The sequence below is a fragment of the Anastrepha obliqua genome, chromosome 4, assembly GCF_027943255.1.
Source record: "Anastrepha obliqua isolate idAnaObli1 chromosome 4, idAnaObli1_1.0, whole genome shotgun sequence".
Taxonomy (NCBI): Eukaryota; Metazoa; Arthropoda; class Insecta; order Diptera; family Tephritidae; genus Anastrepha; species Anastrepha obliqua.
This window is the reverse complement of record NC_072895.1, coordinates 119,361,799-119,389,438: the sequence shown is the minus strand read 5'-3', so window position 1 is coordinate 119,389,438 and position 27,640 is coordinate 119,361,799.

Sequence of the window (27,640 nt, the reverse complement as noted above, 5' to 3'; positions counted from 1 at the left end):
CGAAGTATGCCCAAATTTTTCTTCCTCGCTCAATTGAGCTCTGAGCCAGAATTAATGATGATCTTCATTCTATTTCTATTTTAGCTACATTGAATAAGTTGCGCTTAAATACAACGAAAAAAAACCATATGTAAGAACACGAAACTAAGTATGTAGGCATCCATATGGACTAAAAACACACTTGGAAAAATCACATCCTCTCCAAAAGAAAAGTATTGCATTTAAGATTTATTTCTCTCTACTTTTTACTAAAAAATTCTCAATTGTCGCTACATAACAAAATTTTCTTGCATATGGCCATTCAAACCCATTTGGACCTACGGTATCCAGTTATGGTGTACAGAAGCCAATTCAAATATTCAAATACTGCAGAGACTTCAGTCTAGTGGATGTCTACTCATAATGATAATATTTACATACGTTGCCCCGTGTCATGTCCCCAATGCACAAATCCATAGAGATCTCAGAATATCGACGGTTAAAGAGGAAGTAAAAAACACAGCAACCCGCAGTAAAAGAATATTATTCTTGCATCCTGAGAGTCATCATAAGAAGCTTAAAAAAGAAACCTCGCACGAATTGCTCTACTGAGCTTAACACATGGTCTGAAAAGTCCTGGGTCTAACAAAGACAACACGTTTTTTTTGTTGCAAATTATCTTTATTCGTCAACGCAATTTCCATCAAGTACAACGCAATCATTCCAACGCCGCTATAAAATTTCAATTCATTTTTTATAGAACGATTTATATTTTGCCTTAAAATAAGCCTCATTTCAGCGATAACATCTTCAGTAGCCGCTGGGAGCCAAATCTGGCGAATACGGTGCATGTGGGAGCAATTCGAAGTTCATTTCATGTAGTTTTGCCATTGTTTCGGCATCATCAGCACGTTCTTGTTGTTGGTCAACAGTGAGCAATGTGGCACCCAGTTTGAACAGAACTTTCTTATAGTTAAATGCTCATGCAATATAAGGCCAAAATGTTCTTTTGACGTCTTTACGATGCCAGCAAATTATCGTTTTATTGTTGTTTCTTTTTAGTTTAGTAAAAAACAGAGGTGTATTTATAATTTTGCAACGGGATGTATATGAGAAGGAATCGGTGAGGGGCCATTTAATAGTGGTTATAATTAATATATGCTACTCCCTTTATTTAGTAATTAAGGGGACCCGGTGGCCTATAGCTCAAAAATTTTGGGTATTTTCAGGGATTTTCTTTAAAATACAAAAATTAAGAACGAGGCTGTTCTAGGCTGTTTATTTAACTTATTTTGCATATAAAATGAAAAAAAAATTAAATTTTAGTAATTTTAAAAATTACGCTGAAGTTAACCCTCCTCAAAAATTAGATATGGACGGTGTTGTCCATTTTGAGATTTCTATTTATCTGAAACACAAAAGCCAAAAAAAATATTAATAAGTATAACTGTAGCTATGTCTCATACTAGAATAAAAAAAATATTTGTCAAAATGGCCCAGTTTGATTTAGACATTCTAAAAATCGATATGTTTTCAGTTTTTTAATAAAAAAAGCACGAAATAATTGAAATAATAATATGTATCGTACGGGCGATAGCCATTGATGTTGTGAATAACATATTATATTAAAATTTCAGACGATTAGGTTGAATTTTTTTTTTTGACAACACCAGGCCGAAAAAAGTCGTTTCTTGATAACTGGGAAACAGGAGCGCTGACCGCTCTCTACCTAGTTAATGGGCTGTGGAAGCCATAATAGTGGGAATTTTCCCATGAAAATTTCACAGTATATTCTTAAGATAATGTCTTTTCGAAATATTAAAAAAACAAAAAACCGATGTTTTGTAATTTCTAGATCTCCGGTCCCCTTAGGGTTGCCAGATGATCTGGATTTGGCTGGATTGTCCAGATATTTCCCCTTCATGTCCAGATTCCAGATTTTTAAAATCATGTCCAGACGAAATCAATATACAAAAAAAACAAAAGATGTGGATTTTGGATTTTAAAATGCTAGAAACACATCTTTTTTTGTCAAAAAATTTAAATTTAACATTTTTGGAATTTGTTTTTGACATGAAAAATCATACAAATTTTGCACCTTTTTCTAAGGAAAAAAATTAGAAAATATAAAGTCGACATTTTTGTTTTTTCTGTGTATGCGCATTGAGGTCAAAAACTTTATAAAAATTGCCAGTGAATTAACAAGTGATATTTTCCGGCGTTAAATTCTATCAGATAATTCAGATGTTTCAAAAGAAGGCTGGCTGCATGGATAAATTTATTGTGAAGGGCAAAGAAAGTACAGACGCAGTATAAACATCACAAGCTGAACTCATGTCGGTATTTCACAACGTTATTGATGGTTTAAGTTATAATAGCATGGATTGTCACATTAAGCTTTGCCGAAGTATTTTTTTTTTATAATAAAATAGCAGCGAATATTTCATGTGGTCGCACAAAAGCTGCGACAATTGCACGAAACGTTTTAGCCCCATACGCTCAAGAAAAAATAGTGGCCGATATCCAAAACAGTTATTACTTTTCGATCGGTAATGATGCAGCCAGTATTGGAAACCAAAAGGTTTATGCATACACAGTTCAGTACTTTAATCCTAACGTTGGGACTCGTAAAAGACTACTAGATTTCTATGAAGATTTTAACGGTTCATCTAAAGATATTTTTGGAAATACATATTAAACGGATCGCAGAATGCAATAATCTGCATCTGAAACAGGTTTCGTCGTTTAGCGCAGATAACGCGGCAGTCAATTACGGTGTGCACAATTCCGTTTATCAAAAGCCGTTAGAGTTCAATAATAATGTTTTAAAAACAAACTGCAACTGTCATGTAATTAATAATTGTTTAAAGCACGCTCTTAATTCTTTATCTGTCGATATTGAAAACATAGAAATAAAGATTTATAATGAATTTAGTTCCTCAGCTATTACTTCCAATAAACTAAAAGCTTGTTTCGAGTTTGCGAACCTCGAATATAAAAGCCTCTTACGCCATGTGCCCACTCGTTGGTTTTCATTGTCACCAGCTTTAGAACGGTTAATTTATAACTGGCTGGCTGTAAAAAGGTTTTTTTTTTATTAAAAGGAGAACAAAACACTCGAAAGGAATTATGAGATTTTGTTCAGCGGACAAGTGGTGGATGATATAAGCCAAGAAAATGAAGAATGTTTTGAAGAAAGTATTTCAGAGGCTTATTTATTTTTTGTTCACAATGTAATCCAAGCGTTTCAGACAGCAGTATTAATGTTGAAAAGTGATGAATGCACTATAGTTGACGTTGATCGTGTAATGCGAAAATTATTAGACAGTTTGAAAAGCAGAATCAAAGATAAATTTTATGGAAACAGAATTAGATCTATTTTAAAAAATCTTCCAGAACAAGATGGCAAAGATTTGAAAGGCGAAGCTGAAAATTTTTTAAAGAGTGCTGTTAAATATTTGGAATCACACTATGATTATAATGACAACTCTATCAAAATGGTATTGTCATATTTTTGTCTTAAATATAGTACAAGTTATTGTCATGGGAGGAACTAGGAATAGCTGTAAAACGATTCGATTTAGAAGGAAATATCAACATGGATGATATCTATTCAGAATATTGTTACTTGCGTTCAGTGTATGATCAATTACCAAAAACCCTATCAAATGACAAAATATGGTCAATTTTTTTCAAAAAATTGAACGACGAGATGAAAAATTAAAAAAAGTAGTGTCTTTTGTCTTTCCGATACCAATAAGTGATGCTTATTGCGAGAAGGTATTTAGCTTATTCAATAGCATTTATACGAAGGAAAGAAATCGTATGTCTTTAGATCTCATAAAAGCAGAACTTGTTGTAAGGCTTAATTTTGATAACGATTGTAGTTCGTTTATTGATTTATTAAATACCCCAAGTGGTAAAAATATGGCGCAAGCTGTCAGTAACAATAACAAATATATGCGGAATTAAAGTAAGCTTGGTACTCTCTTCTACTCTTGGTATAATTAATATTTAATTATTCAAATGTCTTATCCTCTAAGAAGGTCGAAAAAACTTTTTCCGTTTCTTAGACGTGCTTATTTGAAATTATTTAAACTTTTTTTAATGTTTAATTTGTGAGAGAAGCTGAAAGCAGAAACACGAGGAATTTTTGAAAATCCTTTATATTTAAAATAAATATAAAAACTACTAATTTTAAAAAATCGGGAACTGGAAAAATATTTTTAAAAATGGTTTACTAAAGCTTTGAAATGTTTGTATGTTTTTATTTATTTTTTATTTGTCGCACCTTACCGAATGTATGTATGTATCTCTGCACATAACAGTTATAAAATACATGTATATTATTTTTTGCTTTATAAGTTAGAGAAAAAAATGTTATCAAAAAAGAAAATAACTGTTGTACGCAATACAATTAAATCGGAATAAATTTAAATTTTTGTACAGATAAATCAAGCGATTTCAATTAACTTTGTTCAGATATATTGTTCATATGTCCAGGCTCAGGCCAATAAATATCTGGCAACCCTAGGTCCCCTTAAGTTTTTTTCTTAATGTTACATTATTGTTAGAATTTCTTCAAAATGTCTTTCTGAACTGCCTTCAGCTACTCCGTCGCCTATAATACTATAACTAAGCTAATATTAAACTTCTTCATTAATACCTACACAGACAGTCACTAATTTCATAGTTCTCCCACACACCTTATCTACAATTACGTCATGACTAAAGTTGTGCTCATTTTTCCACTTCACTCCATTTGATAGACAACATCAATCACATATCACAAATTAGGTAGTCATTAACACATTTTCTATATATAACTTATTCTCGATCTATTTCCTTTGAAATTCTTGTAATTTACTAGAATAAAAAACGTGAAAAATGATTTCGTATTTACACGCATTGGTCTTCATTAACGATTAAAAAGTTTGGCATATTTCATAAACTAAACGGTTTACATACTATTTATTTCCGCAACAATCATTTACTGCTCCTAACCGCGGAGCATTTTCCATTATTTGGGTAGCTGCTTGGCCACAGAAAAGTAGCCTCACTCACCTGAGTTCGAAGAAGATGCCATGTCATTTCGAGAAATTAAAAAAATCAATTCAAATGCCAACAAAGACAAATTAAATAAATAATAATGAAGAAAATCACTTTTTCATAAATACTAAATATTTTTGCTTCCGCTGAACGGTTTGCTGGCGATCTTTCCAATAGCCAATAATCCTCATTTTTCCCACAAATCCAGACGTCCGTATGATAAATGATGCGAAGCAATGGAATATAAAACGCAAAGGAAGGGCTATAATCACTCACATTGCTTATTGTTGTTGCGTGTTTAGCGTTGCCATACACCAGTTTATTCGCTCAATCATGTCAGTTTTCGTTGTTAACATACTTCTTGAATATCGTAATTCCATTTATACCTACACACATTCGCGAGAGAAATTAATTACTTTTTTCTTTTATTTCTTCAAACTTTTTGTTTTGCGATGCTTTAAGTTCCATTATATTTTTTATTTTTATTTATCTCATTTTTATATCTACATCAATCTATTGGTTAGCTGCCGTTACGCACTTACGTTTTTTATTGCGGTATTTCAATTACTCTAAGGTCCGATGAATAGGAAATTCTGCAAAAAAAAAGAGTATTAACACTTTTATTTTCGCAAGTAAAATGGCAAATCTTTGAGATCTTAGTGCGATCACCTGTCATAACCCTACGAGAAAATCCATTGGTTTAAACTGGTCGTACCTCGCTTGAATTTGGAGTTATTAAAAAGAGATGTGGCAATTCAATTCAGAGGATTGCCAAATTAAATTACAGAGAAAGCTTTATTTTTTAAACTCACAATAGTCGCTCTCTAACTCTACGTACTTCTCAGATTATAAGCTCGCGTGGTGATCCTCCGGAGCTATATCGTTTAACATTGCAGTTGCGCTTACAGCTTCCTTAATTTCCAGTATGGCGCCATACCGAATTCCTTTGAGGTACTGCAATGTTGGAATGCCTGTTTATGCCAAAAATTCTGACACCGTAGATTCAAAAGTTCTTATCGAGTTCGAGTCACAAGCCACATGGATATATCTAAGTGCCCAGTTTATTATTTATGTTAATATATTCGCGAAGAACGATAGCCGCTACGATCTCAGTAGCTGCTCTGCTGTGTGACATCAAATGTATACGCCTTGCTTGCGATGTGGGTAACTCATTTCCATAACGCCAATAAAAAAATTGCTTTAGAAAACTACGAACGAAACACAAGCGAAACAGTTCAAACTTAGACATGAACTAAAGAAATTCACGTCTTTACAAATATATGTTTAGAAACTTTAGTTTCGTATCATCTAATCACAGACTGAAAAGAAGCCACATCACTAAAAACTTTATGGTTGAGGGTCTGCTCTTTGATCTGCAGTCTTTAAGCCTGCTCAGCAAGACAGAAGCGCTTGGATTGAAGGCATTCGAGAGAATATTTAAGATTATTAGAAAGACTCACTGGGTATTAACCAGACACTTTTCTATGCGAATCTATGCAATAAGACTAAAAAAACTGCAGGTACTTTCTGCAATAGCTGAATTGGAATCGTCTTAGCATGAGGAGGAAAGAGGATGAGGAGATGGAATTATCTCAGAGTTTATTCCCCAGCAGCGCACAATTCGTGAGGCTAAGATTTTTCCACCATAGTTTCCACTATTTATAGTGGTATTAGTCTGGGATACTAGACGCTTCTGAAATTATTATTCAAGCATGCAATGCCTAATTCTCGTTTCTCAATGCCTAATCAAAGTGTATCTAACTGCCCCCTTGTTTTATATTTATCCTCTTTTGTATTTGATGACAATAAAATCCATCGTTTCCTTTTTACCTCTCTACCTGAGTCGCCATCCTACGGGGACAACAAATTCAACCCTTCTGATCAGTTAATAAAGGAGCGTAACTTTGTTATTCTGCTTTCGAAATTCCAACTTTCTTCTGCTACATTCAGGCCTTCTAGCATGTCTTTAGTCAGGGAGCATTTGGAAGTTTGTTTCAAGTTTCACTTCGAAAGTGTAGCAAGTGCCTTTCAATTTTTATTATACGCCAGAGAAAGATTTTCCATTCCCTATATAGATCACAAGAATGATAGAAAGAAGATTGCGCCCATCAAGAGTGCGTGACGTCACGTTTTTCCAAGTTGTGCAGTATTGTAAACCATTTGCTCTTCACAATAAATTTAGTGCTTTTTCATACCGAAAATGCGAAAATTTTGAAGTTTCATGTTTGTTTCTTTTTTTTAATTTAAAGCTACCGAAACTTTAAGCTAAAAAAAACTGTATAATTATACAAAAGAAGGTTAAAAAATGCCACTCTGAGAAGACTTTAGTGCTAATGAAAATTAGTTGGTTCTTATTAAATTAGATATTTTGAAAGTGTGAATTTAATTGTTTGCTCCTCTTAAGGTTATGCAAGAATATTAAATGTCCCTCTCTCAACTCTTCTTAAGATTGAAAACCTTTTTACACATTTTAAAAGGCGTTTGAATTTACTAAATGCGAATTAAAACCATAGCGGTGTAATCATTTCTTCCGGTCCTTAATTCTTAATGGGACATAGAGCATCAAGAGGGGTATTCATAGTAAAAATAAACAAAAACATACTGGAGAAACCATAATGACATTTTTACAAAAAGAGTACCTAATATTGTTACATAACCTCAAATATATCAAAAAAATCGTTCTCTTAACAAAAAACTCATCAATTAAATTGTACATAACTATAAACCATTTATTTAAAAAAACGCACAATTAAACACAATTTGTCCCGCATTCAAATTTCTTGAAGTAATTTATCAAAAAATTTATATTTTATTTTCTTTAAATGGGCATTTTAGTGCGTTTTTATATCCAAAGCTATGCAACTCTGCAGTAGAGAGAGAAAGATTTGACTGCCGAAAGCAGAAGAACACCAACAACACCGGCAATCGCGAGTAATGCCACCAGATGTTAAAAAAAGTAAAGCTAAATAAAACTGAGTGAATTATTTAACTAAACATTACATTTTAATTAGAACCGCTAGAAAAATGTCATGAAGAAAGAACTAAAACTCCGAGAATAAATAACAAAACAAAAAAATGCTAAATCAAGTTACGAAAATGGTAATCTGGCCATACTGGAGCTAAAATCACGTAACTCGTTGTCAAATTCGCTGAGAGCAAAGTAACGGAACCACGATAGGCGCCATCTCATTATTCTCTCCATCGTGTATAGATCATACACGTACCTAAAACCCAAGGCTCCGAAAATTAGCCATAAACCATGATAAGACCAATATGGACTAACAGTTTCACTCTTCATAATCCCTAAAGCGCTATTAGGCCTCTTAAAAAATGCTGATTACTACCCTGAAAGCCCTCTCAGCTTGAGAGACGTCAATCGAATTTAATAGTAGTAGTCGAAAACATCCTGCTCTCAAACTAGAGCCGGCATTTAACCTCACAGTGCAGGCGGTGTGTATTTATTCCACGCTTACTTTACTTCCTCCTCGCCTTCACTGTAGTTCCAAACCAAATTTGTGTTTGTTTTTTGTTGACTATATGAAATTTTCCCTGCCGGCATATCACACACGAGTACAAGTGAGCGTCAGTGCGCGCCTGCGTGCGTTCCTCTGTCGTGTCGTGCGGCACAACTGATGGATTGCTTGTCTTCTGACTGATTTTGCCGACTGCATTAAACGTGCGCCAGTCATTTGGCAAATGATTGTCGATCGCGACCTGTTGAACTGATCCGCATGAATATGAACGACGTGCGACCACCTTTTACCGCGCCATCTCAGCATACTTCATACATACGCATTTTTCGGCGAGACCAGACTGGTTGGCATAACAAGTTCAGCTACCAGTGTGGCTAGGCGTTCAGTGCGTTCGGCCGTAGCATTGATCGACGATCTAATATCTCTAGTAGATCAGTTCATGCCGCGGCACATCAATCCATCAAACAGTCAGTTGTGCGCGCAACTCGTCAGTCGGTCAATTTGCGATGTAAGTGTGAGTAGTTATGTAAATTTTTATTACATTTGTATAAATATTTCGATTCAAATGCCTTTCTATCGAACGATTGTGGCCTTTTAATAATCTTATTGGCGTTTTTACGCATTTTTAAGGTAGCACACTTTGAAACGTGGTGCCTATAACAGCCACCTGCTATTGTTGCCGAGAACCGTATTCAAATTCAATTGTTTCAGCTAAATGCTTTGTGGAGAACTCAGTATTTGGTTGATAACAATCACCAAAAACCAGTTCCTATTACTTGCATGAGATGCTATGAAACTCAGCTGAAGGCCATCGAAATAGTTAATCTAAACAAACACGGGTAGTGAAAAATGCCGTCATGGCGAAAAAAAAGATGAACTTGAATAGAATTTTTGAAAAATTGAGAATATTTTAAATATATAAGTAGATATTAGACTATTCTTTAGTTTGCTGTGGATGATGCCGCCGAACCAAAATCCACACCAAGCATTGACTTTTTGGGAATGAAGAGGCAAGTGATGGATATCCTCAGAATTTTCGACCCTGTAAATATGAAAATTTTGCTCATTTGCGAAGGCAGTAACCAGAAGTGAGCCTCATCATTGCGAGTGACAAATTGAATGGAGCGCACGGAACATTTTGTGAAGAGATTTTGATAATAAATTTTAGCAATTCAATTGCTTTGTGGATTCGTCCAGGGTTCCATGATCAAATGTTAAGGCAAAATAAGTATTCTCGCCAAATATGATAGCTGTAGCTTTACCCAGATGGCCGCTAATATTGCCAAAAACCCTATAGTTTGGAAATACTTACTAATTCGGACGCGGAAATTTTGATAAACGCAAAAGGCTTATTTTACTTCCAAGTATCAAGAAAACGATGCGTGTGCAAAAAACGAAAGGGAAGCTTTGAAGGAATGTGTGATCGGATGACCGTGTGAATAAGGCTACCAGGTTTAAATAAATTCCTGGTAATTTATCAGAAGGTAGACTTTGCAAAATCAATAAAATGGACATTCAAAAATTCTTGTTTTTTGTTGAAGTTAAAATTATAGCATTTTAAAGTGTTTTATTGCATAAAATTTCTAACTTTTATCAACGACGTTGCTATTATTTATTATTTCTTCAATTCAAAAAGCATTGCACTTTGTTGTGGAAAAAATGGAAGGGCAGATCTGTATGTGTCTGTAGTCACAGCAAAGCTGCGCTCATGTCCTTAGATAGAACTCCAACAATTTCAAAGGTAGTTGAGTCTTGTAAATCAAGGCTGAACTATTTTGGTAGACGTAATAATCTGCTGCTAATTTGGGTCCAGGGACACGAGGGTATCGAGGGTAACGAGATCTCTGACTCTTTAGCTAGGATGGGCTCTGAGGTCAACTTCTTTCACCAGGAGCCCGTTCTGCCAGTTCCTGCGACATCCATCAAAGCCACGGTAAGCAAACGGGTTACTTCAACCCATAAGCTTGGCAGGCTGAGAAAGGCTGCAGATGTATAAAACTGATGTTACCCGTCATGTCCGGAAGACTTTCTAAATTCTCCAATCATTAAGCAGAAGAGACTGTAGGCAGCTGTTTGGACTGTTGACGGACCACTTTCTATGGGCGAAGCACTTGGTAAAAGTTAGCATCTCAGACAGTGCACTCTGCCCAGCGTGCGGAGAGAAAGATGAGACGACTACTTTCTGCACGCCTGCCCTGGCTACGCTCGAATCAGGCTTGAGGTCTTTGACGCTCACGTGTTAAGAAGCGACCACTTTGGCTCCTTGTCACCACAAAATCTACTCAGATTTCTTCTGAGGTCGGAGTGCTAGTTTGTTCCGACAAAAAAAAAAAAATATTTTTTCAGTTTTCACACCTTAGCCCCACTTTTACGCTCATTTGAACTGGCATTTTCTTGTTGTGCTGCATTTCGAGTATGATCGTGCAAAATGTGTTAATCATCCGGTAAGCAGTCGAATAATAAATTTCAGATAGACCTAATTTCATGCCGTTCAGACTTTCTACTGCGGTTAAAGATTTTTTGCAGATCATCAATAAACAAGCCACTTCATTTTGAATGAAGCTGAGTGAAGAGAAGGTGATGGAATAATTTAAAAAAGTATTAAATGAGGCTACTGTGTAGAGCTGTGATTTCTTTTTACAGGAAGCAAAGGAAATCAAAATGAAGCGAAAGAGAAAAAATGATACAAAAATTCATTCAAAACATTCACTTTTGAGCGGTGCACAAAATATAATGAAATTTAATTCAATACCTACAATACAAAGAGATATCTATCAACTTCGAGAGCTACTGAAGAGTCAAGCAGAGTGTGGAGTGACTGTTTGAGTGATTGATTGTTTTCTGTCTCACAATATATTTCGCCATTTTATGCGGCTTTAGTGTATTTTTAGTGTCTCAATCTTTAATGAAATGATTATTGAGGCAAAATTTTACTGCCGAACTGTCTGCCACTGAGATCGTTCGATGACTGCTTCATCAGCTGATTGATTGACAAACTGGCAAATTGTTTCACTGGCCAGCTGATTGTTTTAACTGCCCCTTGATTGCTCGACTGATGATTGCTAATTTTAAGCAAACGCACTTCATGACGGCATTAATGATTGTAAGCTTAGAAGACTATAAAACGTTATAAAAAGCCACATTATTTTGCCAAAAAATGTACTTTTTTTTGCCTACCCTGCTTGTTCCCGTCGCGCTGCCGATATGTTACACTTTCCACACAAAATTGAGAATCATCAAAATAATTAGGTAACATTTTTTTTTTTGCTTTATCTCAGTTCGCATATCTTATACCCGCATATGTTTAGATTTTTTTTTTGTTCGCTGCGTGGCTAAATAATGCTGATTGCTTTTGCATGCGCGGTCGGTTGAAAAATTGTTGCAAGCCCACTTTGTAGTTATTCGTATCTTGTGCAGCGTGCACGCATATTTCACGTAGGCATCTGGGACTCGTTTTTTGCCACTTACGGTGTCGTATAGTTAATAGATGTACGTGATGCAGGCATAAAGTTAAAGTTATAAAAGGAGGAAAGAAAAAAGTATGGGGAAACACTTTAAGAAAAGTATTTCTCTAAATGAGTTCTACTCTGGGCAAAAAGCGGGTTTTTGTTTTAGATTTGCAGGCGCAATGTGTCGGGAGTTGAAATAGAGTAGAATTACCAAAATATTTGCAGTTGTAAAAATTGTATAGGCCTTTCAAATTGAGCTGATACCCTGCCCCATGAAAAAGGCGCTTAGGTGTCAAGGAATCATTTTAAACTTTTCTGCCGATTCGGATTGAGTTTGAAACGCTCTGGGTACCTGCCGGCGACTGCCTAACCCCGCGGCGCTCAAAAGCAAACGGATCAATTATATTGATCAGAACCGAACGACTTGTGGTACCAATAGCATGTGGCATGGAAACACTAGCTATCTTTCTAGGGCTAATGACTAACCTACCCGCTGCCGTTCTTTGGGTCCCGACACCCAGTTGTAATTGAACCCCCATTTAGTTATTAAACCCCAGCTACCACGAAACTCCCCGACTCGAAGGGTCTTCCCAGGAAAAGGTCGCAGCGTACTCTGCGGATTCCTGTTACCCGTGGTACCGAGATTAAGTCTCTGGTTAGACCTCGTACCAGAAGACTGGTAATCATTGTTTGAATTTTGGTTGCCTTTTCCCATAGGTATACCTTACCGCAGGCAAATTCTAAACCCTCCCCGTTGAGGGTGATGAAAATCTGGACCTTGTATAAGTACTTTTCTGAAAGGTTCACTACACAAGTAGAAAAAGCAGAAATAAACGACACAAATTGTTTACCTTTAGCAGTTGTTTCTTGGAATTCTTGTTTTTGCACGCAAGCTCCTTTTCATATACACAATATACGAAGGAATAGTGAGCAAAGCAGTAAGAAATCAGCAAATATAGACATGAGAATCAATCATATTTTGTATCCTTGCTTCCCTGCTTATTCCGTTTAAGTAGAGCTTGACACACAGCGAACGCACAGAGGTTTGAATGTGAATTTTATGATTTTTGAACACACTTTGGCTTACAGACACGCCTCTTTTGGAAGTTTAGGAAACTTATGTTAAGAAAAACTATCAAGAGTGACTAACTTTGAAATAGAAAAACCCCTATGCATATCGGAGCCATCTGCACATAGTTATTAGCTTACATACATATGCAATTCTGGAATTTCTCGGATTCATTGTCAAAGAGATAAGTGCAAGGCTTTCGATAACACATTTGCATTTTTATTTAATTTATTTTATTTACATGCATGCCATTCATGGTCTACTGAAAATTTTGGTTACTTTTCATGAGAGGTCAGGGCCAGTTTCTCTGCATCCTTAAGGGGTCAGGGGTAGTCAGACTTTTTTGTTTTACATTTTTTTTTAAGTATAACATCTTAAAAATATTGTGTGAAAATTTGAAGTGAAAATTATTGTAAATCATTATTTTTTCGGGCCTCTGACAACTCCTAATCCCAGAAAGAGACTATTCGGTTCCCATTCACTATAAGTAATTCTACTATCTTTAGCCTGGCTCTAATAAATTGCTTTTCTAGTCAACAATGATCCCGGAATTTCTCCTTAGTGCTTCCAAAAGGATGGTAAGGCATGGATGAGTAGGCTTCATATTGCTATCACATAACAAATTTTCATCTTTAAGGTTGTTATCTCTAAGAAGTTTGTTAGTCGTGCGATCTAAATTATTCCGCAATGCTGTGTGCTGAAGCAAATCTAAAGCAGCTTCGGCACAGTGCCACAAAAATGATCCCAAGAGTACCAGTTTCACTTCGGACCCATCCCATTTAGTCACGTGGCTTGAAGGGAAGCAGTATCCCGGTTGTTTCTCAACTATTTAGTAGTTTACTCTTCATTTAGGAGTCTTGATGTTAGGGTTCTACATGGCTTTTCGAAATCATTTTTCGCGATCAGAGTAAAATATGTATCATTAGAGTAATAACCCTCTTCCACATTTGATAGCTTCGCGGAACTTGTCTAGTTTATCAGGCTTCTGCTTACTACCGCAGGGCTATATTAAAGATGTAGTTTCGTTTCTCTGCATTTATCTAAAATATATCTGTGAGTTCGATAAATCAGTGGCTATTTCTGATTCTTTCCTTGTCTCAATTTATTCCGGCTCCTAAAATCTTTCAATTTTTCCGTTGACTTTAAATCATTTTAAGTGCAAACTTTATGTCGATAGTTTTTATGCCCTGAAGTTAGATTGAAAGCAGAGTTTTTAGAAATTCAATATAATATTTTGTAACTCACACTCTGTCCAATGTAAAGTAAGCCTTGAAAAACTGCAATAACCCAAACCAACTTAAAGCCAAAATGAAATTTCTATGTAAATATTCTGCAATTATTGATAACCCCTCGTCTTAAGAATCAAGGGACGATTGTGTGTGTCAATGTCGATGAAAGCTTTCTTCGTGCGCAAAAATAATTTCATATTTGGTACAAGGTTCACATTTTTGCCCAGAAAAAGCCAAGACGTGCTTGATACGAGGTTCTCATTTTAAGCACGGAAGTAGGATCACGTCTCCCGCACGTTGTTTTAAGTTTTTGGAGCTCGAATTGTTGAAGCAGCCACCGCATTCACAAGATTTTACCCCTAGTGACTTCCATCTGGTCTTCCATCTCGACGTAAAAAATATTCAGGCATGGAAAGCATTTTGTAGCCCTTCTAGATTCTCACTTCAGCGATGGAATTCCTAAATTGGAGTCTCGTTGGAACAATTGTATTGGTGTTCAGGGAGACTGTACTGAATAATGAAGTGTATTTCAACCATAAAAATGTATTTTTCTTATCGAATCAACAAAGTTTATTGAACAGCCGGTAGTTAGTTGCCATTGAGATGGAACATTTTACGATTTCACAGCCTTTGTGGTAAGAGCTAAATATTTGTGTTAGTCCTTAACCAAGCGTAGCCTTTCTTCCAAATATGCTCTTCAAACTCATTCCTCAAAAATCTTTGGTAGTCCACTTATGCGCCGCTTCCTTCGGTATGCCGTTCAGAGGTGCAACTATCTTCCCATGAGCTTATTCCCGTAATCATGGAACTCTATCGTTCACTTCGTTCTTTGTTATTATTTTTTTTTGTTTTGCACCAATCGCTATGCACATCTCTCCACATTTTACAGCAACATTGGCAACATTGATGCAACAAACTGCACCTTAGCAAGTATTTTCACTAAATTTACGGCATTTGCACGCATTTTCACTTCTGTACTAAGTACCCACAATAATATGTTTGTTTTGCTTTTTTTGCGCTTATCAATTGCGTAAAATCATTTTGCTTTTTAGATAAGCGAAGGCATTTAAAAATAATGAAAAGTGCACGCACATACAAAACAACAACCTGAAAAAAGAGAGATGCACAGATGACAGGCGAAAGGCAGGTATTGAAGAGCTTCGATGCTTGGCTAAAATGTCTGAGTGTGCGTGGATGTGTGTGTGTGTGTGTGTGAAAGGATATCGAGGATAAAAAGCCTCACGTGAGACGACACTTAAAGCGCGCATTACAAAGCAACACATTAGCAACAAAATAAAGTCGAGTATCACTTAAGTAGAATTCTTTCTTTTTTCCTTCTTGCGATGCTTTGTATTAATTCCCAGCTGCTATCAACATATCAATGCCGGTCATGCGTATGTGTGCCCGCATTGCTTTCTACATACATACATACAGCCAGCTCCTCCTCGCAACGCAACGCACAGTAACTATCGCATCGCTTCAGTATCTGTATCTGCATCTGCACTTATGCTCATGTATCTGAATGCGCGCGCGCGCATTCCACAGTCAGTCGCATGTACGGTGTCGTAGTCGTTGCTGCGGCTGGCTGCTGCGTCCACTTTTTCACAAAGGCGACGACTATGTAGTTACTCGATCGTTCTGCGGATGTTTCGTTGGTCATTTGGTTCATTCTTGAGCTTGCCATGTGAATACTGCGCTGTACTTTCGCGCTGTCCCTCTGCACCTTTCGAATGCGTCGCTTAGATATAATATTTAAGATAAATAATAAGATCGTGATTCCAATTTAAGCTTGAGTGGTTTTAATCTGCAGCATTTTATAATCGAGCAGTTTGGTCGGCTGGCTATCTATCGTTCGGCGCGTCAGTGGCCAGCGGACAGTGGCCAGTGACCAGCGAGGCTCCCTTCTTTGCTTGAGACACAATTTCTTTGGCTATTTTATAGGTGGCGCATCGGTTTTGTGGTGCGTTAACGACTTTGACTACATACTTACGATATCTTTAAATCTTTCCACCAGCCACCACACCCCTTGTAGACGCGCCCTGCTCCAGCACTTCAGCTGTCCATTTACTGGCTTTGCCAAACATATGTGTGTATGTTAGAGCCGGCTATCGATGCTCGCTTGTCCGTCTGCGAGGCGTTAAAGTGTTCTTCTTGTTACCTCCTCTCTCGCTTTTGGCCTTTGCTCTTGTTTGTGCGCACACACGATCGATCTAATTAAGCGCGTGTTATCAACTCCTCAATCTGTCTACTACAAAATATTGTTTTTGTTTTTATTTTTATTTGCTTTTTTCTCTTTGACTTGTATATCGTTAATTTTTATATCTAACAAATTTTGTTACGCTGCCGTTTATTTGCCTTTGCACCCTTTTGCTATAGCTTCCTAAATTTTTACGCTGTGGGTTTTCTGACATTTTTTGTATTGCATTTTTTATTGTTTTTTTTATTTTGTGTGGTTTTTTGCTTTTTTCTTTTTTTGATTTGTTTTTTGTTATTTTATAAATTTCTTCGTGGTCATTTATGACCTCCTTGGTTATGGTTTCTGGCATTCTTCTGTCTGATTTGGTTGGTCTATCGATATGCTGTTACTGTTGTTGTTGTTGTTGATTTTTTATTGCTGTTGCTGGATGCTTAGCCTTTACGTGGCTAATTGAGGAGTGCACATAAAAGGCTACTGGCTTCTGTATGTGAGTTTCAGTTTTCGTAGGTGTAGACATATTTGGGTGGGTCTTTGGAGACGCCTTTCGGTGATTTAGAAACAAAAAAGTGCATTCAAAGTGGGTTGGGAGTATTGAAGTAGGAAGTATTCAAAAGAGAACAATTTTTCTAGCTAACTCAATTATAAACTGGGTTTTGGACCTCTTTAAAAATGTCATATCACAATTTCTCTACTGGTTAGGCTAGAGCCAAGCCCTTGAGCCTGAAACTGAAGTTTTCCTTAGGAAATTGCGGCTAGAATTTTATATGGAAATCCGTTATACACATGCATGTACAGTGGTACAAAATATGCATTTAGCACTAAAAGTCGTTTCTTTTTACTCAGAAGTCATTTTGACCGCGACTGCTCTTTCCTGCTGAACATGTTGACACAAAGTCAGTATCACTTCTACGCGGATCGAAATGAATCCCTTTATCCTTGAAGAACGTTGAGAAATACCGCAAATATGAAGCCCAAAAAGTGCGTTTATTCAAAAGAAACCAAAATCATCCTCTCGCATTGGCTATGTTAACAAGGAAAACTGTCACATTTGCAGTTCGGAAAACCCGACCTGATCACCGGTAAACCAATGAATCCTCAGATAGGGACAGCTTTTGGCTCTTGGAGCGCGGGCATCATTGGCCTATTTTTCTTTAAAAAATGCTGCTGCAAACGCTACTTCGGTCACAAGTGAATGCTACAGCGGCATGATAAATAATTTTTTAGCGGAAAATTGAAGGTATGGACTTGGATTTTCTCTGGATTCAGCCACATAGCGCATGCCGCAGTCTTTTTTTTGGTCTTCTTTCAGGTTATATCAGACTTCTTGGCTAGTTAGGAGCTACGATTTGATGCTGCTGGACCTTTGACCCCCAAGGTCTTTGAAAACTGGATAATAGGATATTTGCATTAATGTGTCCCATAAGTAACATGGTAGGTATCCTTACCGGACATAGTCGGCTGGTTGTCCATGCGGTGAGACTGAGTATTGCTTCATGTCCCTCTTGCAGAAGCTGTCTGAAGAAAGAGGTGGATGAGATGATCTCAGCACCTTCTTCTCAGCTGCCCTCCAATCTTCGGGCAACAATTTAGACATCTGGGCTCTCACTTTGTTGCTACACCTGCGGATGTTGTGGGTTTAAACATCACACCTCTGATGAAATTAATTAGTAGTTTGGAACGTTGATACGACCGCAATTACCCATTATTAATCGGCAACCTCTAATCCAAAAACCCTTCCTGTTTGTTCTTTTCTTTTTGTTGTTTTGGTTGGTTTTTAAACCAACTTACTTAGACAAGTGCCTATCCATTGTGTTACCACAGTAGCACTTGCTACTCCTCGTTCACGTGTTTTGAGTGCAACCCTGGCCTTATATCCCTAAGATCACCAGTATCATTCAAGAGCGATGAGCCAAAGTACCTAAATCTAGTGCCATGCCACGTAGGACAGTGACAAAGAAGATGTCTGACACACACCTTCTCCTCCTCATTCATGCAGTTTCTGCAATAGACAAAATGATGCAATAGACAGGATACAGTGGTCCCTGATCAAAGTAGCTAGCATAGAGACAGTTTTTCTTGGCAGGTTAAGTAACGCTTTTGAGCGCCTGACTTCTCATTTTGGCCAAATTGTATTATAGCTTTACATATCAGACTGTCAATCCATCTCGTGTTCGCTGAAGTGACAATGCTACTTGTACCACGCAGTTTGTAGGTTGAGAGGCGGATGTCTGCAATTTCCATACCAAGGGGGAGGAATAGTGCCCTCTATCACTAATTTGCCTGGTTTACAATTTCCTGGCATTTTTTTTTTGTGGTGGGAGTTGCGGGTTTAAAATGCCTTCGCACTTACTGCGACCGTCGTCAACTGCGTCGAATGGTGTAGCCATTAAAGCAATCCCTCCTCCTCTTCTGGGGAGACTCCCTTCCCGGAACTACCTTGCATTACTTCGGGAAGGCCCAGAACGGTGTCCAGTAAATGGACCAATACTATTCACTCACGTCTGGGCCCACCATATTTGTAGCCAGCTTCATGCTATAGGCTCGTCTTCTAATGTCTCGCAGGTTCCTCTCACATGGGCGTATGTATGTTATACGCTATCGAGTTTCTTTTGCATCTGCAGCAAAGAAGATATTGCGGTAATATTATACCGTCTTTTTTCGTCGTGAGGACATGACTCCACCGTCTGTTATTTGTCGTCAGTTCGTAGACAGTCCACCTCCTATCGAGGGCTGATTTCTTTTTCTCTGCGTTTTGCGCTGCCACTCCGCGCATTGCAGGTGCAGCATTATCCTCTTTGCAAAACTTTTAATTGCGTTCCAATAGTCATGTGATGCACACATGTGATGCATACGACATCGGCTAATTTTGAGGATAAGTCTATAGGTCCAACGTCCGTTAACAGACGAGTCCCTTCTGCTTTGCCATTTTTCGAATGCAGACGTTCTGCAGCTTTCGCTTCAGTTGTCGGCTTTATTCCTCGTCTGTCATAAAATTGTCCCATTTCCTGCAGGAATTCCCTGGCATGTCACTATGTCCTGGCACCTATATCAAATGGATGCGGAAATATTCTGTCATCTCTTTAAGAGATGCCCGGCATTAGCGAGCAATGATTGAATTAGTGACAAACCCACCAAGATATTTATTCGCCGCTTGGTTATCAGAATAAATATAGATTTCTCTAAATGTAGTCACATTTTAAGCAGAGAAACATTTTTATAATTTATTTGAAATTTTGCGGCAAATATACCCACTAAATATAGAGATTGAGCTCATCAAGGCATGCGTTTTGGTAGGTTAAACTCTGTATAATTTTAGTTATTGGAATTTTCTTACGAACAAATTTTCTTTCCTCTGCCAATTTTCTTACACTTTTCCTTAAATGCTCCTCAAGCCAGCCTCTCTTCACGCGTGATTTTCATATTTTCTTTCAATCTTTTCGCACTTACTTACATCTCAGGATTAGTGCCTTCTGCTTTTCTTCTTAATATAATTTATTGCACCAACTTCTTTAACTTCGTCATTTTCATATTCTATCTCCTAGCCATCTTCAATCGCCTTTTCGCAAATTTTCTTGAAATCAAATTTTTCGCGCCTTTGAGGCAACCGCACGCCTCCTTTTTTATGGCGACCCATACAAATCGGCTGGCCACCAAACGAACGTCACAACGACCACCAACAAAGCAGCCGTTAATAGCCGCCGAGCGCCTGACAACAACAGTTTATACACTCATACACACATACACTTGCACAATGGCCTGATGGCGATTTGTTTGGCGTATTCAAATATCAAAGCAAACAGGGAGTTGTAAAAATGTAGGTCATTCAAACAAAATGTTGCTTTATTTAGCGTTGCGATTACAGCATTTTTTTGTTAAGTTTTCTGTTTTATTTGTTAATTTTACACTAGTTGTTGTTTTTTAAATAAGAAAAAAAAACTCGCTTGGGCTATGATTACATTTTGCTCATATGTTGCATGTTGCTTGCTGAGATAAACAGGCCACAGGCGGTTGTGGGCAAAAACTCATATGTAGAATATTATTTACAAAAATTTATTCATATTTGTATATTTACGCTTGTGCAGGTGTGACGAGTATGTGCGTGTGTATTTGTATATTTACGTATACATTTTTAGCACGAATTCGGAAAATTGGATGGGCAAATGTGTGAAAATCGCTGATGGCGCTGTGAAATTATGCAGAAGGTGGAATTGGGTGAAAATTAGTTAATGACAGCAGGTAAATACATAAATGTGCAATCCAACAGAAATAAAAGGAAAAACAAAAATGGGCTATATTATTACTGCGGGTAATAAAAATTTTAATTGCTTGTTGTTTCTTGCATGAGCAACTTTGTGTGATTTTGAGGGCGTGTACTTGTAATTAAAATCCGTGAAATTCGCTTAAAAAAGTTTCGTAAAGGGGCAGCCGGCAATAAATTTATAGTCTTGAAAATTTAATGTGCAAAGCATTTCGTAAAAATTTCGGGTATACAGTTTCATAGACCATTCAATTTTGTTATAAAACAATGCGAGCTTCAAGTGGTTAAAAAACGCGTTGATTTTTGAATTTTTTTCCTGCCCATTCTGTATGGAAAATGCATCACATAGTCAGCAAAAAATAAGGTAAAAAATCAACTGAATTTTTTAGCCACTTAGAACTTGCCCATTTTGATACCAAATTCAATGAGCTATAACCCTGCATACTCAAATTTTTTTTAAAAATTCATTTTAAAAATTGTCATATTTTTAATGAAAATTAGGGAGGGCCATGTAAAATTTGTTTTTTGAAACGGGTATAAAAAAAAACGAATCAATATGTTTTCAAACTTTTTTTTTATTTTGAAGATTGAACATTGTCATTTATGAATGAAAAAGAGAATCGTTCAAATGACCAGTAGGCCATTCGATCAACTCAATTTTTAAGCACATTTTCGATTGTTTGCGCTCCATCGTCTCTGGATGGTTCGCATAGCGTTTGTCCAACGAGCTTAAATCACAGCTCCGATGCGGCCAATTGATATCGGAATTTCGGCTGATTATTCGGTTTTCAAAACGATAGCCAACAGTTCGAGTGTAACTTTGCTAGTGTGACAAGTTGCACCGTCCTGTTGAAACCAAATGTCGTCCATGTCATCCTCTTCAATTTTTGGAAACAAATCGATGAGCATGTCGCGGTTACACTCGCCATTTACCGTAGCCGCGGCTCCTCGCTCATTTTCGTAAAAAAATGGCCCGAGACCCGAGAAAATGCCGCCAGACCAAAAACCGCACCAAACAGTGACTCGTTGTGGATGCATTTGCTTCTCTACAGTAACGAGTGGATTTACTGAGCCCCAAATCCGACAATTTTGCTTATTGACGTAGCCACCGATGTGAAAATCAGAAAAGAAGAAGAAGACTCGCCTCTTTTTTTTGAAAATCGTCGAGCGCAAACAATCCCTAAGGACGGTGTCTCTTATCGGCGTATGCTTGGTTATTATTTTATAAAAATAATGAAAAAACAGTCTTGCTTCAGTATGCATACGGGGTCTCAACTGACGTCAGACCGTGCATAGCCACATTACTCGGTCTGGGTCCAACAAATTCTGTTGATTATGGTTTGGATAAATCATATTTTAGTAGGTTATTTAGCATTAGAATTCCTGTTTGAAGTGAGTGGGTTGGTCATATACCTGGTCGGAAAAATTGCTTAAGGTTCTTTACTGATGGCTCAAAGCTTGACGATAAAGATGGCTTGGGTTATCGTTTTGCTATTTCATGCTGAAATTCTTTCCATTAAGGGCTAATGGCGAGATGGCGGAATATTTCCGTATCCATTTGATAGGGGTCCACGGCCAAGTGACATACCAAGTAACGGCAAGTGACATACCCTCTTGGTATGGAGATTGTAGGTATGCCCCCAAAAATATAAAATTTAAATAGTACCAAAAATAAAATTTAATAGTACCAAACTTGTTCTATCTAAGCATCGAATGGAGCCTCCACGACTATCGGTAGCTCTGGTAATGGTTCTAACCTTCAGTTGATAATGTGTTTCCAGCACACCTAATTTTTCTACAGCACGAGAAATTTTGCAACTTCCATTTAAGTATTGCTCAGAAGTTACTACCCTTTAATGCTACTAAAGTCATAAAAATAATCGCACAAAAATTTTATTTCGAATATTCGAATTGGGTACCATGAATTACTATGCGAAATTTTGGTTGAATATTTTGGTTTTTGAATTTTATTACACCTATCTCTTTTAACTAGTGGCCCCAATAAAAAGGTGGCCATCGAAAAAGGCAAAAAATATGACATGCAACTCTTATTTAGTGGCATATACATCGTCATTCCTTTGAGTCAAGTAAAAATGGCATAAAAAACTTTTAAATAAAAGAAAAATACTGTATGTAAATAAATAAATCACCAAAAAAACCGCATGTAATTGAAAGAGTGCATTGAAATTGAATGAAAGTGAAACACAAGCGAGAAAAAGCCACACCAAATTCAATTAAAAGCGCTGCAGCAGCATGCAACACATTGTGGCAGGCGGCCGTGCACGTATTAGAAAAGAAAAAATAAAGCCTATGCATAGCGCAACGCATGTGTATGTGCGTATGTGTGCATAAATACAGCTGCGAGCATGAAAAAGGCAAGAACACTGGTTTTGAAATACATAAGTAAAATTAAAATTTTTTTTGCTAAAAAAATCTGGAGAGTCAGTTAGTTTTATGAGAAAAAAAAATATTTTGGAATAGTTATGGTAACTCTGAAATAAGCGATTAACGTAAGTAGGCGATAACTGAAATAAGTGAAAACGTATTTTTAATAAACTTTTAAGGAGAAGTGGTTAAAAAACTGTGTTCTTTTCAGATAGTGAAATTTAAAATAAATAATAAAATAAATATCTTTGTATTTATCACATTTTCTGCGCTGAACCTACACTGGTGGCTAGTGCGCAGCATGGAAATTTTTCTAGAGCGGAAAAATTTAGAATATGAGCAAAAATCAACATTTTTGCAAATATCTTCCCATTTTTGTTTTCAAGACACAATTCCCTCCACCAAAGATTGCAGACAGTTGACAATAATAATAAGGTCGAAAGCTCTAGGGAGAGAGTACAATACCAAATTACTGGGCAGAATACAAAGATCAGCCTGTGCAATAACGGTCGGTGCAATCAGATCATGTCCCAGAGAGGCTCTCAATGCACTGACACACGTTATTCCAATAGACCTACATATTAAGATGACGTCTATAGACTTAAAACAGAGAAATCTGTGCGTGTCCCTAATACCAGCAGTGTCTTCCAGGCGAAAGTACTGGCAATTGGGGAAAAATGTAGGGTACTAATCACAGATTCCTCTTTTAAGGGCAATATCGCTATTCTTTCAGATAGCCAAGCCGCAATCCAGGCATTGGGTTCGGCTACTACAACCTCTAAAGTGGTGGAACAAAGTAGGAATAGCCTCACCATCTTGGGTGAAAACCATAAAATTATCTTAATCTGGGTTCCGCGACATCGGAACATTGAACGTAACGAAAAAGCAGATGAACTGGCAAGAGGACATCTGCATTGAATAACGTTCTTGCAGAATCGGTATTCACACCATTAGGCGCAGTCAAGAGTACAACTTCCCAAAAATACCTCCAAATCGCGGATTGTATGTGGAAAGTCCAGACGAAATGCAAAATTAGCAGAACGTATGGCCCACCTACAACCTTAAACAATCGTCGGCATTAATTAGCATGAAACGACGGGACGCCTGGAGACTAACGGCAGTCATAACTGGCTTTTGGCCTATCGGGGAACAAGCAGCCAAAATGGGTATCCCTCACAATACATACTGTCACAGTTGCAAACAACCGGAGAAAAAAGAGACAATCTTCCATTTCCTCTGTGAATGCCCTGCCCTATGGAAGGACAGAATGTTAACCCTGGACCAACCGCTGTTCGAGAATCTCGAACAACTGTCTGGCTTAGACGTCAACAACCTAATAAGGTTAAGTGATTAAATACTGTTTGATATTGTCAGGCATGGCCCATTAAAATTCAGAGTAGCAAAAAAAAATTTATATTATATATAGAAATGAAATCCATTAAACGCTTGCGCAAATGGTTTAAAATTGTTTTGTGGTCGATCTTTGGCTCCTGGGCGATGCTACGGTTTCTAACATGCCGGTCAACTTCGATTATTTCTATGATTTTATCGACATTTTCGATATTTTCTTTGACATCAAAAACGCCTCAACGTAATGTTAACACCCTGTAACTCGCAACTGAATAGAACAAATCCAAAACAGCAAAAAAATTGCTTTATTTTGAAACTTTAAGGACCTCGCCTCATTTGAAAAGGCAAAAACCGATTTTGATGAAATGAAATTTAAATGACGTAGAATGTATGGCTTTATCGTGTGAACTACGATCATTCAGAAAGAAAAAGTTTAATATATAATATTTTTCGGACCTTTAAAGCAAAAAAAAAAAAAACGGAGAAAAACGGTTTTTCATCTTTGAACGTGCGCCATTCTGTAATTTTTTTTTAATATCGTAATATCGTAGCTCACACGATAACAACATTCATACAACGTACAAGAACCCTTTTGTCTTTTTGATTTCAGACATCTGTGAGTCCCGGAATCCGTATCGCCAGCGACATTTCGTTTTTTGGGAGACCATTTTTTAAAGGCTAACAACTTTTTGAACGAACCTCGTATGGCCTAAACAAATGTTTATTTTTCAAAAACTGAAAATAATAATAATACAAACCTTTTTTCGTTCCCGTTTTACATGCGTTTAAAGGAACACCCAAAAACACCATTTGAAGTGAGGAGAGGGTCTTAGATTGTTTGATCGATACTTTACGAGTTATCGATGCGGCCATAAACTTTTGAGGTTTTTAACTCAATTAAATAAATAAGTAAATAATTAATTACTATAAAAAATTACATATTTATGAAAAATTAGGTGGCAACTCTGTTTTATAAAATTTCTGCACTAAAGTTATAAAAACTGTTTTTCACTGAATACGCATTTTTTGATACTTTAAAATAACTTGTAACAGGTGGCAACCTTACACCAATATTCTCAGGGATTCCTATATAGTAATATTGCATTACGACTTAATAACGAATAAATTTTGTAAGTTACTAGTAGTCGTAGTAGTAATTAGTTTTATAGTAAGCAAAAAACTGCCATACAAATACTACTTTTTTCGTGCACACAACTGTAACTTAAAAATATGTGTGCTTAGTGGCAGCATCTATTGAAATCGCGCGCGATCACTTTAACTTTTGCTTTTCATGCCAACACGCACACTCACCCACACCCACACACAGACACACGCACACAGTCGTCAACATTGTATGACTACTTTGATAGCTGCCTAATAAAGCAGAAAAGGCAACATTATAAATTGTAAAAAGCTATCGATAGATTGAAAAATAATGAAAAATCGAAATGCATTAACATTGTACGAAAAACAACAGCAATAAAAGTTTCACTTTCAATTGCAATGCCAATAATGCATTCGAGTTTTTATTTCTATTCACTGTAATTTTTCTGGAAAATGGGAGAAGTGAAAAACAAAAAAACTATAAAAAGTGCGAGTGAAAGAATGAGTTAGGCATTTGAAGTGTACGAATGTTTGTAGGTGTGTGTGTGTGTGTACGTACGATATGCATCTAAACAACGCCAATAACAATAACAAAAGTTGCAGGCAAAAGAAAACATAGAAAACCAGCAGCTCTTGTTGTTGGCTGATTGGCTTGTTGCAAGCGCTGACTTTCTTTTGTTTCCTGCAACTGATCGTCGGCGCTGTGTGGCAAACGATCGATTGTGCGATTGATTGGTAAGCGTTGGCCGTGCGGGTGGCGTTGGAGGGTGCAAACCACTTGAGCTACTTGAACTGCTGCGCGTTGTATTCGAACATTACTCATTTGCTCGTTGGCTGCGATCGCTAATGTAGTTAGAAAAAAAACCAAACCAACAACAACAACAACACAAACAACATGCCAACAATCAAGTCAGCTATCTTACATGCAATTATGGTCTCGTTTGTGGGTGCCTGATTGCCGTCGGTGCGCTTACGCTGTCAGGCAGCAGCCGCAGCGGCAGCAGAAACAGTAAAAGCGGCAAAAGCAACTACAGCAGCTGCTGTTTTGAAAAACGCTTATCGTTGCATTCGCATCTACAACGTCTGGTAGACTTTTGTCTTCACTGCAAATGGTTGCGTATTGGCTTTGTATTTTTGTATATTTGTATTAGAAGTTATATGTGAGATATGCAACTCAATGCGCCCATTGTATGTGGCTAATGATTATTTTGTTGTTGCTATTTCTGATTTTAATTTCATTTTCAATTGCGGTAGGACTGCGTGGCTGCGTACTTACGAATTGTGGCTATTCATACTCACCGTTAATGTAAACAATTTAGCCAAAGATATGTGCAGCAACAATAACAACATCAACATTTATAGAATAGCATGCTACTTGTATGCTACATACATACATACATCCATGTATCTGCTGCCAATTGGTATTAATTCAATGAACCACACACCTTAAAGCTGATTTTTTTCGGCCTCCTTCTTCGTTTGTGGAAAGCAGCAGGCTGTGTCTTTAATGTACGTAGTTTCTATTATTGCATTTCGTTTATCTTGTTTTACGAAATTAATTTCTCAACACGCTCTTGTTGTGCAGACTTACAGATTTTCAAATTTTCTCTAATAATGCAACCACATTTATACACAGTCACATATGTATGTGTGTACCTAAAACAAAAAAGGAAAGCAAAAGTTATAATTTATACTATGACTGATATTTATAGCGCCGAAGTATGAACTTTTAACTATTTTTATTAGTACTAGGTAAGGTCCTTGTCATGTCGGTCTCCTTGCCGCGGGGATGAGGCTTAAGTGGTGAGTTAACCCCATGCTATGGAGATTAACTTACCACGAACTAAGAGGGCAGCTCCATATAGGAATTAGGTATCCACTCATCCGCGGAACGGCGAAATTGGTGGCCACCCAAGTACTATGTGGAGAGTACCGTACCGACAACCTGGCAGGAGGTATAAAATGCATTTTATTACAATGTGGCACATTGGCTATTCCCACGGAGAGCCGAGTGAGTGTGAGCGATACACCGTCGTCGAAACGATCTGAAGCAACTGAACAAGTTGTGGAGGATGTGGAGATAGCGGACAATCTCTCA